Below are 16,712 nucleotides of genomic sequence, written 5' to 3' on the forward strand. Positions count from 1 at the left end.
CGCACACACACGCGCACACATGCACACGCACACATGCATGCACACACACGCGTGCACACGCACGCACACGCGCGCACATGCACAAAGACAAAATGGGGAAAGGACAGAATTTGCAACTTGTCCTGCTTCAGGCACCCAGTCCTGCAGTTCCGGGACCGCGTGCGTCAGCAGGACCCTCTTGTGCGAGGCCCGACCGCGGCAGACGGCTGACAGCAGCAGCAACTGCTCGGGCCCTAGGAGCCGCCTTTCCATCCCCGGGGCCCACCCACGCCTTCCCTTCCGAGGGCGGAGCGCGGCGGCCGTGGCCCACAGGCATGCCGATGTGTGCGCCGGCCCCTGTTCGGGGAAGGAGTCATTGAAATGACAGCACATCCGTGCCGGGTGCACCCCTCCAACGGAATGAGGGGAGCTGGGCGAAAAGTAGGTCACATGTGTCCGGTCCCATGTCACGAGGTTTCCAACCTGAGGCCAATGGGATTTGTAGCCTCCTTTGGTTAGGACAAAACCCACTCTGATTTCTCTCCTCTAGCATTTCATCTTCTCTAGACAAGGAGGGTGGCCATCTGTCTGATAGCCGCATCCAGCCGGCCCTTCCCGACCTCCCAGAGCTGCTTTGTTCTGAGGTAAGGGGGGCCGGGGGAGGCCGCTCCGGCCAGGAGACAGGCCGGGTGTCGAGGAGCGGGGCGCGCACGGGTCCTCAGGAGCAGCCGGTGGGGCCTGCCGAGGCAGCCACGGGCTTTCCCTGTGACAGGCAGAGGAAGAGCCTCATGTTCGGTTCCATCTTAATAACGTGGCTCCTTTTTGGGGATCGAGGTCAACCGTTACCGTGCTCATGTTAAAGCGTTTGTGTGTAGAAAAGTGAGCGTACAATTATACAGCTGTCCGTTGGTGACACGGGGGAGGGGTGGGGACAGGGCTCCCCTATGACGCACCGGCCACCCCAAGGTCCGGGCCCTGTGCTCTCAGTGCGGCCAGTGCCTTTGTGTGCGAGCGCCAGGCGAGCGCCAGCCTCTGTGCCGGCAGGTGAACTCCTGGTGTCTGTTCGTACGAAAGCACTGCAGAACCCCCTGGTCAGAGCCAGGTTCACACACGCACACTGTTTGTGCACAGAGAACGCGCACTGTTGCCGCCTGCCCCTTCTACTGGGAAACACTGTGGTTCTCTTATATATGGGACGGCCGGCAAGTGTGACTCCTTCATGACCAGGGAGACACGGAAGGAGTATTTAAATGTGTTTGTAAGACGAACATGAGTTTTGTGGCTTATGAACAACAAACACTCATTTAGTTATTTATGTATTTCTGTGTGTACTTGGCTGTCCTGTGAAGGAAGTAAGATGCCGTCCGCTCAGGATCCTTCTGACGGACCTGCTTCGGCAGGTCACGCGTGGGCCGGGCAGTGTTTGCCATGTGTGTGCGGTGGGTGGTGCGGGTGCGTATTCAGACAAAGAGGCTCTCCTGTCTGGGTGTGCAGGGAGATGCTCCGGAATAGTCTTCTGGCAGCGAAGTCACAATGGTGTTTGATTTGAGGATGTTCTACAGAATAAAAGCGTTCGCTTTCTGAGATGAAAATATTTAAAATTTGTGTTTTAGGTTGCTTTCTAGGAAACATGGGCCCGTGGCTACATGCACGGAAGTCAGTGTGAACACGTGGCTCACCCGGGCTTGGTGTTTTTGATGTACGACAGCAGTTGTACCGAAGTAGCAAAATGACTCTCCCCTTCGCGGGATGGTGATCCACACCTCCTTGCCCCCGCAGCCTCAGAGCCGTGTTTCTGAAAGGCTCTTGCCCATTTTACAGCGCTTTCCCTGTGACAGGCAGAAGAAGAGCCTCGTGTTTTTTCTGTGTTTTCATTAAGATGGGGCAGGAAATTCCAAAGTTGTTATTGTTTGTGGTTATAACCTTCTCTTTTGCCTACGGAAAGCCACACGCACTCCAGGGCCGAGCCGAACAGCTCGCTTTTCCTGCCTTGCCTGGCGCGCAGCCCCAAGACGAGGGTAACGTGCGTGCACGGTCATCTCGGGTGCGAGCAAGACGGAGACGTGCAAGTACGACGGGCATGTGCGTTCGTGTGAAATTATAAAGCCGTAGCTGCCGCCCCCCTTCACCTTATTGCCGTTAGGGGGAATGAGAGCTGTTGTCTCTGGAAATCACACCGGCCTTCTAGCGAGTGTTAGGGGTGTTATTTTCCCTTACGTGCTGGAGGAGCAGGTAGTTTTCTTCCCCCAGAAATAACGTAGACAGAGCAATGCAGAGGCAATGGCTACGTCCCTTTGTACTGCTTGGAAGAGTGTCCTAACACAGAGCCAGAGGTGCGGTGCTCCGAGCTCATCCGCACGGTCCCGCACTGTACGTGCCTTCTCTTTCCTGCCCACCCGGGAAAAGAACACACGGCAGGTGGGGGGTCTCTGAACCGCGCATTCAGTGCTTCGGCCTTGACTCACCTGGAAACCAAAAGAGCGCTCTGGCATTGGGCCTGGCCGGCCTGCCGTGCTTGGTTTGCCCGGGCCGTGTGCCGTCTCTTTGAGGCTCCCACTCTGCCTAGGAAGGCAGACACCCACCACCAAGAGGCAAGGAAGCCTTAGGAAGATTTGGGGTCCCGCACTTCCCATAGCTGGAACCTCTGAAAGGACATCTTCGTTCTGGTTGAGGTGGGGGCTTCAGAGCTTGGGGCGCTGGGGGGGCCAGCCGGCCAGCAGGGCCGTCCTTGGGCAGAACTGGGGTGTGTGGGGAGCCGGGTTGGGGAGCACCGGCTTGCCTTCTCCGCGAGCACCAGCGGCATGATTTTAATGAATAGCGCTTCTCAGAGAGGGTCCTAGACGGCCATCGCCATCACCTGAGAATTCTCCGGGAGAGGCAAGTTCTCCGCTGCCCCCGGCCCTCTGTCAGAACCCTGGGCGAGCCCGGTCGTAATTTGCCAAACCCTCCGGTGATGCTGACGTCACAACGGTGTGGGAGCCCCTGGTGCCGATCACACCGGAGTGAGTGTGTGGGTGGTGGTCGCGCACGACCAGTGCCATGAGTGTGTGGTCGGGGGCACGGCCGGATCGGAGGCCGAGCGTGTCCTCTCTGAGCACGCGTTGGGCTCCGGAGCGCGGAGGTCTGATGGGCACCAGACCCACCTGTGGGGAGCCCCTTGGTGTGGTTTCATGTTTTATAGGGTGTGCAGGTCAGTCCTGACCGTGCTGGAGTCATACAGCCTGTCCTGCCTGCCGTGTCCAGCATCTCCGGGGGGCCGGCTGGGGGCGGGGTGAGCTCCAGAGAGACAGAGGACCGCCAGCTGCTAAGCCGGCTGTGCACACCCTCTCTCTGCCAGGGGCCCCTCCCTGAGCAGGCAGCCCCCACACTAACTTTTGTGGAGGGGCAGGGAAACCCCCAGAAAAACCCAGGAGGGGAAAAGAAAACGCTGTGCGTCTGTGTGTGTGGAGCACACTACGGGGTGCACGAAATGAGGGGTTCGTGGGTGGGGCCAGAGCCGTGGGGAGGTGGGCTCGGTTTGCTTTAATGACAGTGGCATTTGAGTCCATAGGAACGGAGAGGCTGTCGGTGCATGCTGCTGGGTTAATTAGCTGTCTGTGCAAGGGACACCGAATTCAGGCTTCACCAACCCAACCCGAGTAACAAGCTAACGGTAACCATAGAAGATCCATAGAAAATGTATGTCGGGTTTTCTAGAACAGTCCTTTCCAGGGAAGGGCACCCTCCGCACAGTGCACACCCCTATTGGCGCCCGCGGAGGGACCGTGCTCACACGCCTGCTCCTCCCGGCGGCCAGGGGACAGTGGCGGCTCAGGAAAGGTGACCGCCCAGGATGGGAGCCGCAGCCACGGAGAATTGACCCTGCAGGTCTTAGGAAAGGCAGACCGGGCCCACCGAGCACTCGGGACCGCTGCGTCTGGGGGAGGCCCACCTGGAGGGCAGTGAGGTCTGGGCTGGCCGCGCCCAGCAGGCGTCTATGCAGACAGACCCTGTGGCTTTCCCTCCTGGAGTCCGTCTCCCCACAGATGTGTGCGTGGTGTCCCACGGTGCCAGCTGTCAGGACGGTGGGCTCTGTGTGGATGGGAAAGCGAGTGGATCATCCCGCACGGAGACCCTTCGGGTGAGGACGGCCACGCTCCCGGCAGGTCCCACGTCTCCACACAGATATGCACGTGACACACTGACTTTGTTCCTCAGCCCCAAACTGGAGAAGGGCCAGAGCAGGCACCCACGTTCGTGGCGGGAGTCCCGGAGAGAACCCGACTGTCGCTCCCAGCAGCACAGACGGCTCTCGGGAGCGTGGCTCTGAGTGCGGGAAGCTGGACACAGAGTGTGGGGATTGTATCGGGTTGAAGAACAGTGGAAGGCACCATGGGGACAGCGGCCAGCCGTGCGGGGTGGGCCGCTGGGGCTGTAGGACAGGGCCAGAGGCGCCTCTCCCCAGGTCTGGAATGTTCCGTGTCGTGATTGGCGATCAGATGGGTGAGTGCACGTGTGAAAATCAACCTGTGCATTTCCAGATGCCCGGGAATTACACCCACATGCTAGAATCCAGTCCCAGAGCACACGTAGTGTGATATCTATGCAAAACAAAGAGGCAGTGTGTCCACAGATGCTAAGGAAAGGGTCGCATGAGAGCTGCTCCCCCTCGGGGGCCAGGGCGTGCAGGTGGGCTCTGTTCCCCCGGTCCGTGGGCCTCAGAGCCCCTGGGGCCTGCTCTGTCACGCCCCCTCACACCTCAGCTGGCCCAGCTCTGCTGGCATTTCCTTGCCTTCGTGTTTTGTTCTTTTTGCTGGTTTTGAAAGGGAGCCCGCTGCTGTTAGAATCAGGTCTTTAAACCGCCGCAGGCCCTGGTGACCGGGAGTTGTGTATCTTTGACTTTCTGAGCTCTCCCCCGGGCTGGGGTGGAGAAGGGAGGACGCAGGGCCGGGAGGCATTCCTGCTGACCTGCCCCCTGGCTGTGTCCTCCTGCCCCTCCCCGTCCTGTGACCCCCAGGTGTGCAGAGACCACGGCAGAGCGGGAAGGAAGCCCGGGGCCGCATGTCCTGTGAGGGGCCCGTGCAGGCCAGGTCGGCAGTGTCGGCGGCTCAGACCCTCCCGCCACCAGATGTCAGGCTCTCAGCCCGAGTCCCTGCTTCACAAAGCTCCTGTGACCCGAGCCCGACACTGGTGAGCCCGCTCTCGCTGCTCCAGGGGTCCACCTGTGCACGGACTTACAAACCTGCCTTTGCGTGTTCGCAAGTAGGAAGGGTCAGAGGTCGTCGTCAGTGTCCACGTCTTTCCCTGGCACACCCTGAAATCAAAGCAAACCGAGCCCGGGGCACGACGTCAAAGCCGCGGGCGGCTGCGGGTTTGCAGGATGAAGGGGCCGTCAGGGATTGAAGCCCGGGGATCAGCGCTCATCAGCAGCATCAGCTCGGGGGAGGGGTGCCCACGGTCAGTGAGGTCACGGGCTCGGGGAGGTGGTGGCCTCCCGGCCCCTGCTGAGGCTGCACTCGGCTCCTGCACCAGGCCACGACCACTCAGGTGCCCAAGGGGCATTTCAGCTCCCCCTCGATCCCACAGGGTGAGTCTGGCAGAGGGAGGGGACCACCCCAGCGGTCGGGCCCTGCTCAGGCTCCCTCTGGCGTGACCCTTGGTTGGCTCCCGCTGTGTGGGACACGCTTCCAGGTACATACTCCTCGGCTCCGTAGGGAGCCCGTGCGGGCAGGTCCACCCCAGCCCCCCTGCTGTCTCCTGACCCGTCCCCTGCCTGCCCTCCAGGCTCCACCAGGACACTCGGGGGCCCTCCACCGTGGGCAGGCAGCTCACCTGGCGGGGGACACAGGCTGGGGGCTCTGGTGGCCAGACCACGGTGGGAGCGCGTGTGCCCCGCGGAGCCTGCCCCCGGCGTCCTCGGCCGCACGCATGTGCCCCCTGCGGCATCATCAAAGACGCCCCCAGGTCAGCGGTGCCGGGTTCGGGTCCGAGTCACGCTGTCCGTAGGCTTCCGTCCGGCTGCCTGTAGGTTTTAGTCACACTTTAAACTTGAATTTTTTGTCTTTTTCGTTTTTTCTCTAAGTTGCCTTGCTTTTTCCCCAAAGCTACTCTTGTTTAATGTTTAGTTCTAGGCTGTGGTCCCTTCATCCCATGGAGCTTGTCTGCTCCCAGCGCCCGGTGTCCCTGCGCCACCGTCTTCCTGCCGGCACTGTCCCTTCCTGTGCCCCTGAGCTGACCTGTGCTGTCTCTTAACAGTGTTGCCTTCCTCTCCCCCTACCAGCTTTTCTTCCTTTCATTTGGGAAGGGTCTTTGTGGTTTTAGTTGCTTTCACTTCTATCTTTTTTCAAAATTATTCTATTTTTAGCAGATGTCACTTGTCGTGTTATAATTGTGTTATTATTAAAATATTAAGACATTGATGGGGCACCCGGGTGGTTCAGTCGGTTAAGCTCAGGTCATGGTTTCAGGGTCCTGGGATCCAGTCCCGAGTCGGCCTCCCTGCTCCGTGGGGAGCCTGCTTCTCCCTCTCCCTCTGCCGCTCCCCCTGCTTATGCTCGCTCTCCCTCTCTCTTTCTCTCTCTCTCTCATTAATAAGCTTTTTTTTTAATCTTTAAAAAAACATTAAGACATTGAACAAAATGACGTACTCAACTAACATTAGCTTACTTTTCCACATAGTTAAGAGTGATCTATGATCTTGCCTGTGCTGTTGGGTGAGTTCTCTAACAGCGTCGGTCTGTGCGTCCAGGCGGCCAGCCGGCGGGGCTGCAGGGGCCTCGGGGCTAGCGCAGGGCAGTGTGGGCCCACCCAGGCCCCACAGACTCGCTGCCTGTCGCACGGGCAGCCGCACGGGGGCCGGCTGGGCCGGGGACACCTGTCATCTGGCTGCACAGTTCTGGGCCCTGAGGTGACGACGAGGCTGGTCCTCCGGGCCCCAGGCCCTTCTGCTGCACACCTGTGAGTGAGGGCAAGCCGCTCGCTGCCGCTGGCCTCCAGGTCCCGTCTGTGCGCCATACGGTTGGTGATTCTGTTTGCGGGGCTCTCCCATCTCCGAGCCCGAGAGCTCCTTATCCTCTTCGGAAAGAGCAGCTGGCCCTCACGATAAGGGGAACACTTCACCAGTGCACCCCACAAAGGCACTACTGAGGAAGGGGGCTCTGGATGGCTCTTGGCAGAGCGGGTGCCCCACCCTGGACTGGGCGGTGGGCTTGCCCCCCTGCACTCAGGGCCCCTCAGCGAAGAAGATCTTCCTCTCCGTGGGGCCTGAGGGCCCAGGCTGCAGAGGGGGCTCCGAGCGCCTCCTCTGGGGTTTGCTCCTGTGCCCAGCTCCTGTGCCCAGCTCTGGGGCACAGGGCTTCGGACTGAGCGAGGGCTGACCCTAACCAGGCTCAGAAGGAAGAGGGGCACCCCGAGGGGCCCTCCGAGGCTGCACGGTGACCTGCCCTCCCACCGGGATGCTGTGGGGGACAGTGAGGTGCACGACTGGCTCCTGTCTGCAGAGCCTCAGACCTGGCAGAAGAGGGGGGGGTCCTTGGCACCCCCTGGCCTCTGTTGTATTTACCTAACGATCTTCCCAGGTTCTCACAGTTTCCTCAGTCTGACTTACCACTTTATTATAGTAAAAGCTGGAATTAGGAGCTCCGTGTCCTGCCTCCTCCCCAGTAAAAAATGGTCATGAGGACACAGACGTGGATTTTGGGGGGATAAATGATCTTTACCGGAGGTGTTTCGGCTGGCCCTACTTCCCCTTGTCGCACCGGCTGGCGGGCTTTGTCGGTGGTCTTTCTGGCGCCCGTGGAGAAGGCCCCTGTGCAGGGCTGGGCGCCCTCGGGCTCTGTCTCCCCCTCCCCAGCCGTGAGCTGCAGACTCTTCCCTGTGGGGCTGGGGGGACGGGCCTGCCGCCAGGAGAGCCCGGGTCAGCGTTAGGCATTGCTGGTTCCTGTTTGCGCAGTTGTGCGCCTCCTCCTCGGATTGTACGTCGGGAACGGAATTCCTTCTGCTAAGCGTGCACACCCCAAGAATAGCCCTCCCTCGGGTATTGTGTCACTGGTCGTCTTGTGTCGCTGCTCTGCTTGTTAATACTTGGTCAGAATACGAGAATGTCTAGCTCATCAGAGGCACGTGGAGCCCCTCCCGGGTGGGCCAGCAGAGTTGTGGGGGACAGGGGCTCGGCCTCCAGCAGCCTCGTGCTCACTGGCTCTGGGAAGTGGGGTCTGGGTTGTGTGGGAGGGTCTGCCGGGCCCCTGTGCCACGGTGACTGTAGTCGCACTCTGCTCACCACTGATGCCACCCGCGGCCGTCAGGCGCGCTTGCTAGCCATTTGGGCTGTGCCCACATTTCCGTGAGCAGCACGGACGTGACTTCCAAATGGAGCCCCGCGTGAGCACACGAGCTGCACAGATCTTGTGCCCCACGGGGGCCACTGTCCTCTCTCCGGTCGGCCGACAAACCATGATTCCGACATCCTGTCAGCCCTTGTGTTACACGAAAGCTGTCCGTGTCCTGTAGCCCCGTCCTCCTCCCCGCTCGTATGGGCGGTGTCTTGTGCGCTCGTCTCGGTGACGACCACAGCCCCCGAGTTTATTGCGGGGTGCGGCTCCGGTCTCCTTTTCCCCTCGCCAGGGCAGTGGAGCGGGCGTGTGTGTTGGGGGACCCACGCTCTGCTCCCCGAGTGTCTGTGTGCCCAGACTCTGTTGTGTCCTGACGGCCTGCTTGTCGCCTCCTGTGCCCCACCACACGGGCTGACTTTCTCGTAATAGGACTTGTTACTCCGTTCTCTTTCTTAGGGAAAGTCCCGGCTGCTCTTGGCCTGATGGATTTTTCACATTCCTTTTGACACCAGCTTGTCTATAGAACTGAATCTGCGAATCAACCTGGGGAGAGTGAACATCTTACTTATTACGTGTTTGAGTCTTTTAGGTCTTCTTTAATTTCTGTTAATAACATTTTACAGACTTCTGCATAGAGTTTTCACACACCTTTGTTTGGATGTATCCTGGTACTTTTATGTTCCTGTAAATGGTATCTTTTTGAAATTCGTTTTCTAGCTTTCGCTGGTAGCCACCCCGTTACACTCACCCACGCCATCTTAGTTATTTGTAGATTATTCTGCGCCTCGTGTGCCCTTCAGGGTGTGGCGGCTCCTCCTCGCCGGCCTCTTGTTGTGTCACTGGGCACATGCTGGAGGGGCTACCTACCTACAGGGGCTCTGACGTTCGGGACGTGCAGACCCACCATGGGGTAATGCAGGCAGGTGTGCCGTGTGCGCGCAGGTCACAGAGCCGGTTACTAGCCCCGGTGCCTGGATCCTCCCGATGCAGCACCCTCTGCCCCCAAAGGCCCCCAGCCGGCATGGGGCGTCTCCACTATGCTGTGCTCGTGCCGGCTCCTTGCGATGTCCCGGGTGGGACGCCACATCACTACCATACCTCAGGGGTCGGGTCAGGTCCCAGCATTGTGTTGCCATCCTGAGAGTGGACGGGGAGTGGGTGGTGTCGGGAAGCACAGCTCTGTCCCTGCTGCTGTCCGGTGGCCGAGCCCCAGGACATCAGTAAGGGGGTGCTGTTCCTTGACTGGCACCTACAGAATGTGGGTCCACAGGCCCCTCGGGTGGGCGGTCCGTATGTGTTTCTGTCATTCTCCTGGCCTTTCTGGGCCTGATGTGTCCAGGCCTGCTTCTCCCTGTGGTCTCAGACGTCTGCCAGAGACAGGCTGGGTGATGTCCCTGACCAGGCCAGGGCAGGAAGGGGGGACGTCCCCTGCTGTCCTACTGCAGCAGAAGCACAGGGCCATTCCCCAGCCTCTGCCCCATTCACATCTCCTGGACCCTGAGGCCATAAGAAGCTGTCCCTTCCTTCCCTCCAGAAGAGGAACTTTGGGATCTCTAAGCAATCTGGAGCATTTATCTAGGGGGTGAGGTGCGGATTGAATGTTGATTTTCAACCTTTTGGGTTGTCGGCTGTCCCCGTCCGCAGGCCAGCTTCTTCTCTGAGCCGAGAGCTCCTCAAGGACCGTGCTCCTGTCCTGCACCCTGCGCCCAGCCCCTGGGGAGAACGGAGTGTCCGGTTGCGTGTCGCTGCTGCGGTGGCCTTCCCGCTGTGGCTGCAGGGTCTATGGGAAGGTAAAACGTGCAGACAGACTGAGCCCGGGCACTGGACACACAGAAGCCAGGGCTTTGTCACCCGTGGCCTCGGGGAGGGTCAAGGTCGCACGCGTCTTGTCACTGCAGGGTGGGTGGGGGTGCCAGAGACAGCACCAGACACAGGTCTCAGGAGTCCTGCCCTGTCCCCACAGCAAAGAGGTTCTAATTCTTGAGGTGCGCCCTTGAAATGACTGGAGCATTTGTAAGAGCTACACCCCAAGGTCGGCTGTACTCTGGGCCCGAAGGGAGGCCTGAGAAACCTCGGCAGCCCTGGATGAAACCCACACAGCATGCGTGCGAGAGAAGCTTTGCAGCGTGGCCTCCAGAGCAAGGGGGCAGGTGCGCAGACCCCCCAGCCCCATCCTGTGTGTCCGCCTGGACCCTGAGCGATGAGCCCGCGGGCCGCGTGGAATGCTCAGCGATTCGGGGTTGCGTAAGCGCTGAGCGTCTTCCGAATGCAGAACGCTGACTGTGACTGGCAAGAGCACGACATTCCCGGGGTGCCCACACCCCTCATGGCCTCGAGGCCCTGCACTGCATGGTGAGCCTCTCGAGGAGCACGAAGCAGCTAATAGGCTCCGTCGGTTTCTGCTGCCCTGGCCTCCCGCAGCCTAACGGGGCACTGAGCTGTTAAACACGATAAATCAAGCCTGCGCTCGTCCCTCGAGGTCCCTTCCATGGTCCCCTGCCCCCAGACAGCTGAGTCCCTGGGTGAAGCCCCAGGCAGAGCACCGCTAATGGGGCCACAGCGGGGCTGGCAGCCGGCCTGGCGTCCCTGCGGCCGCGTGGGCTCAGCTGGAGGTGTGCCGGCCCGGCCTGGCGCTGCTCCCTTCCTGGGCGAGAGGCCGCGGGTCGGGCGGGCGCGGGGGGAGTGCGCCGAGCGAGCCTGGCTGCTGTCGTGAGCCCCGCAGACAGCGGCACAACTCCTGCTACTGTGTGCCCGCAGCCGCTTCCTCTCCTTGAAGGGACCAGCCTCGCTCGGGCCTGTGCGTGCCGCTGCCGACTGCCGCGCTCCTCCCTTCGCGCCTCAAGCACCCGGCGGGGCTTCTCTGTTTGCCCAGCATGAAAACTGTCTAGTGGTCGGGCACGTGGGCTCCGGGACCAGCTTGTCCTTCACTGTCGTGTACCTGCTTTTCTCGTAAAAGAGGTGGGAACGGCCCCGCCAGCATGAGCCCAGGGTGGGTCTGCAGAGTAAAAGCGCGTGGACACAGGTCCTGTCCCTGCCCCTGCTGCTGTTACAGCTGTGCGTTTCGTTAGCACAGTATTTCAGACTTTATGTATTTGTTTGAAAGGGAGAGTGTGTGTGAGTGTGCACGAGTGGGGGGAGGGGCGGAGAGAGGAGGAAGCAGGCTCCCCGCTGAGCAGGGAGCCCGATGCAGGACTTGATCCCAGGACCCCTAGACCATGACCTGAGCCGAAGGCAGAGGCTTAACCCACTGAGCCACCCAGGCACCCCTGACAGTATTTATTTTACTAGAATTCTATTGATTTGAATATTCTTTTAAGAAAGAATGATTAAAAATTTATCAGAATTTCTCTAGGTAGTACTGATTATAAACAGATTTTGCCAGTTTAATCAATATGAAAGATTGAATGAAGTTTTTGTTCTGATCAAAATGGAGTAAGCTATGGGTGCTTGGGTGGCTTAGTCAGTTAAGTGTCCAACTCTTGGTTTCAGCTCAGGTCATGATCTTGGGGTCGCGTGATTGAGCCCCACGAGGGGTTCCATGCTCCCTGCCAGCGCAGTCTGCTTGTCCCTCTCCTTCCCGCTCTGCCCGTTCCCCCGGTCTTGCACGGTCTCTCTCTTCCAGATAAATAAATAACATCTTTGTTTTAAAAATGGAGTAAAATACGCCTACCAACTAACATTATGTTTAATGGTGAGAGACTGATGCTTCCCCCCAAATCGTTAGCAAAACAAGGGTATCTGCTCGCGCCGCTCTGTCAAGCATGTGCTGCCCTCTTTAGCCAGCTCAGGCGGGAAACGGAAATGAAAGGCAGACAGATTGGGAAGGAAGAAATAAACCTGTCTTCTGTTTGCAGAAGACATGATTGCCTGCATCGAAAATTCCATTAGGTCTACAGGAAATTCCTGGAACCACTAAGCAGGTTCACCTGTTGAGGATGAAAGGTCGGCATACTAAAGTCAGTACTGCTCTGCGGACCGCTAATGAGCCGTCAGAAACCGAAGGCCAGACCCAGTACCGCTTACAGGAGCTCCAAAAAGTTAGATACCTGCTCCGGGTCTGACAAAATATGCACAGGATCTGTATGCTGAAAACTACGAAATGCCAATGAGAGAAATCAAGGAAGATCAAGTCAGAGACGTCGTGTTCCCACATCAGGACACTCACCATGACAAAGACGTTGATGTCTCCCAGACACTGTTCCTGTCAAAGTCCCAGTGGGAGTGTTTATAGATAGAAACAAGATGATGTTAAGATTTCTGTGAAAACAAAAAGGAACTAGACTATTTTGAAAACCAGTAAAGTTGGAGTAACTTTAGGACGTGGTAACGGTATAGTAATCAAGATGTGGAGGTGGTGGGGCACCTGGGTGGCTCAGTCGTTAAGCCTCTGCCTTAGGCTCAGGTCATAATCCCGGGGTCCTGGGATGGAGCCCCACATCAGGCTCCCTGCTCAGCAGGGGGCCTGCTTCTCCCTCTCCCACTCCCCCTGCTCATGTTCCCTCTCTCGCTGTGTCTCTCTCTGTCAAATTAAAAAAAAAAAAAAAACTTGAACAAAAAAGATGTGGAGGTGATGGGTAGATAGGCACATACATAGATGGAACTCACCAAGGACCAGGGTGCACCCGCATGGTTATGGGCAATGATAATAAAGCAGTTTAGTACACAAAGGGTAGTCTTTTCAAGAAATGGCATTGAAACTATTGGATATGTATATGTAAACACTAAAACGAACCCAAAACAAACAAAACAAAACCCCTCGACTTAAACATCATAGCTTATGCAGCAGTTAGCTCAAAATGGCAAAGATCAGAATGCAAAACATGAAACTACTCTTTAGGAGAAAGAGTCACATCCATAAAAGATAAAATTCAGCAGTTGACCTTTGTCACAGTTAAAGCCATTTGCTTTGTGAATGACTCTGTGGAGATGCGAGAAGACAAATCAGGAGCTCAGAGGAAATCCGTGCAAATCACGTTCCAGCAAAGCCTGTGAATCCCCACTGTACGGGGAGCGCTTCAGCCTCACGGCAACAAAGCGAGCTGTCGGGACGCAAAATGACAGGGGACGCGGGCACGTTTCCAAACAGGGTGAGTGGATGGGAAGTGAGCCCATGAAGCTCCAAGGGGCAGCAGACGTAACCCCGACGAGGTACCACGACTGCCTGTGAAAGCGGCTCGAATGAAACGCCCCCGGCCAACAGCGTGTCCGTTTTGTATCAGGGTCGACAGACACTGTACACGCGATCCAGCAGTCACACTTCTGGACGGCCACACAGACGCGTGCGCACTGTGGTTCCAGCTGCCTGATCTGTGATGGACAAAACCCAGAAGCAGCGCGGATGTCCTCAGCGAGGGGCCTGGCTGGGCTGTCTGGGCTGATTCGTACAGAGCTCTTGCGGTGACAAAATGGTAGTGGCTGCCTGCGGCTGGGGAGAGCACCAGGGGTCTCTGGTGCTCCTGCTTTGGAGGTGGTCGGAGAAACCCAGCGTGGGGGAAGGTCTCACAGGCCTGTGCCTGTGCATGTGCACACACACACACACACACACACACACACACACACACACACACAGCTGCGGAGGTTCACAGCACCTTCCCAGGGTGGCTGTTGTGGTAGCGCACTGCGGTGGTAGCAAGTGGAAGTGAGGGAGGGCGCACAGAAACCGTGGGTGCTGCTTTTGCGACCACCATGGATCCAAGATCGCTTCGGAATCGCACACACACGTCTCCGCATTAGACTGACAGTTACTCAGTCTGCAAAAAGACTGTGTAAACAGATCAAATAAAGGTGAGAGATGATCGGAACGTGCTAGGGCAGCAGCGGAACCTACGCGCAGTCGACAGACACACGAGCTGCACCGCGGCAGGTTAAGAGTGAAGGGACAGGAGTCGTGTCACATGAACACTAATCAGAAGGCAGCTGGAGAGGCTACAGTAGTGTCAGGCCAAGTGGGCTCAGGACAAGGAGCGTCACCAGGGGTAAGGAGGACATCATGTCAGTATACAATGACCGATTCGCCAAGCGGCCTATCAGTCCCGATGTGTGCGCTGAGTAACGGGGTCTCCAGGGCTCGACACTAAAACTGACGGAACGGAAAGGCGCAGAGGACAGAGCTGTAGTGAGACTTGGAGACTCCGAGTCCACCCCGTCGGGCACGGCGGGACAGGCGGACGGAACGTCAGCACAGGCAGAGACCACGGGCTGGCCCAGTCAGCTGGGCCTCAGTGACCCGGACAGGACACCGCCCCCCTAGCAGCCGGAGGCCACACATCTCCATGTGCACACAGGACGTTTGCACGGTGGACCATATTCTGTGTCAAAACATAAAAGACTAACAAATTTAAAACAACTGAAATCCTGTATTTTCTGAGCAGAGCAGAAATAAACTAGAAATCAGTAACCAAAAGTAACTAGAATTTTTCCAAATACTTAAAAATCAAAACACACACCTCTCAATAATGTGCTGGCCGGTAAGGGAGTACCCAGGGAAGTTGCAAATTACCTTGAACCGAAAGAAATATTTGTATTCATCAGAACTCATCGGAGACAAGTAGGTGAGGACCTCCAGAGCGATCTGTAGCCTGAACTGCCCGTGTGAGGAAGATGTCCAGACAATAAGGTCCCACCTTCAGAAACTAGAAGAAAAGAACAAGAATGAGGAAAAGCGAGCAGGAGGGAAGAACCAATCAAAAGAGGCCAGAAACCAATGGAGCTGAAAACGGAGCTAAGCTTCCAGGCGGGCTGACCCCGGAGAAGGACAGGAGCGGCCCCGAGCTCCAGGAACTCGGGCGGCGGGGGGGGCGCTTGTTCGTTTTGTCTCCCAGGGTGGGCTCCTCCGCGGGGCTCCTCTGCATCCTTTCATTAGCCTTAACAAGACCTGTTCGTTACCGAGTGTCCCCTCCACCCTCCGGCAGGAGCTGCAGGCTTACAGATCAGGCGGAGCCTGGGCTGAGGGGACAGACAGGGAACGGGTCCCCCGCCACCCCCCACACCCCTTCACCGTCTGGCCCCCAGCAGGCCCTCAGTGACCACGTGAATGAGTGAAGAGGGGAGGGCCTGCGAGGAATGGAAAGTGAATCTTGGATGTTTCGTGAGTGTCCAAGCTTGGAAATCATGGAATTCTGGTTTCACAATGTCCCGTGGGACCATGGAGACGGACCTGGGCTCAGGCCTCAGAGCTCAGTGCTCGTGTTCTCCTGAACTTTGAGTAGCTCCTGAATTCACGCTGCCATCTCGGAGGCCTGGGATGGTGCTAGGGATGGGGGCTCCGTATTGAGTGAAGAGGGTAAAGCGTCCCCTGCCCACAGGGTGACAGCCCCGGGTGGTCGGAGAAGACAGAGCCCAGGAGAGACTGGGTGCAGGCAGAGGACTGGCTGGGAGCACCCTCGGCGGAAGGCCCCGGCAGCGGGCGCCCTTGGCCTGTCCCAGGAACGCAGGCGGCGGGGCCGGGGGTCTGGCGGCAGAGCCCTTGCGGCAGTGCTGTGGGAGGGAAGGAGCCCGGGCGGAATTACACGGGTGACAGGGAGATGCCCACGAGTTTCAGGAAGGAGATGGCGGCCTGATTTGAGGTTCTGGAAGGTCACTGGTGATGTGTGGGGAGATATACCCTCCACATATCCCAGTGAAGCGGCCAGCCGGTGACCACAACGTGACCGTCAGGAGGCCGTGTCCTCTGCTCACTGTGTCCAGGACCAGTGTCTTCTCCCTGCCCTGGGGGAACCGGTGCAGAGTCTCTGTGCCTCCCAGGGCACATGGGACAGGCCCTGCACGGGAGGCCTTGGGCTCCACCATTATGGGGAGGGCTGGGGGTCCTTTTTCCTTTTTGTGATATCTGGGGGGACAGTTGCGTCACCGCCACAGACTGGGGCAAAGAGATACAGACCATGTGGAGTTCTCAGACTCATGGGTACATTCCCTGTGCCCCCAAAATGCCATCCACACCCAAGGTCCCTAAGCTATGTGGAATGGTGATGGCACACGACACCCCCTGGCCAGGCCCCGTCTCCCAGGACAGCCAAGGCCAAGTTGATACTAGAGGTTCTCAAGGGGTGTGTCTGCCTCATCGTCTGCTTGCCCAGGACCACCCAGGCTGGTGAGGCCGGCACCGGGGAACGACCCGCATGTGTGCGAGTGTGAGAGCGGGTGTACACAAGTAAATGGGTACGTGTGTGAGGGTGAGTGAGTGTCTAGGGGAGAGTAAGGAGGTGAGCGTGTGTCCATGAGTGGTGGGTGTGTGGGTGTGAGTGTGTGGATGGATGTGTTGTGAGAGTGAGTAGGTGTGTGGGTGTGTGTGAGTGTGTGGGTGAGGGTGTGAGCGGGTGTGAGGGTATGAGTGGGTTTGTGGGTGACGGTGTGAGTGGGTGTGGGTGTGAGCGGGTGTGTGGGCGAGGGTGTGAGCAGGTATGTCAGTGATGGTGTGAGTGTGTG

At 58.2% G+C, this 16,712-nt stretch overlaps 1 protein-coding gene across 14 annotated transcripts in view; it reads left to right on the plus strand.

Moving 5' to 3' along the window:
- Window positions 1–16,712, plus strand: part of LOC111155726 (poly(rC) binding protein 3) — a 178,986-nt gene that overhangs the window by 118,086 nt on the left and 44,188 nt on the right. Inside the window, exon 1 of one of the 14 annotated variants that reach the window (XM_022516081.1) lies at window positions 580–623. The exons of the other annotated variants lie outside the window; for them this stretch is intronic. The gene's annotated coding sequence lies outside the window, so the exon portion shown is untranslated. Of the gene's footprint in view, window positions 1–579; window positions 624–16,712 lie in introns of those variants that run through there. 14 annotated transcript variants of the gene reach the window in all.

The sequence above is a fragment of the Enhydra lutris genome, unplaced genomic scaffold (assembly GCF_002288905.1).
Source record: "Enhydra lutris kenyoni isolate GAN:26980312 unplaced genomic scaffold, ASM228890v2 scaffoldscaffold43, whole genome shotgun sequence".
In the NCBI taxonomy this organism is placed as follows: Eukaryota; Metazoa; Chordata; class Mammalia; order Carnivora; family Mustelidae; genus Enhydra; species Enhydra lutris.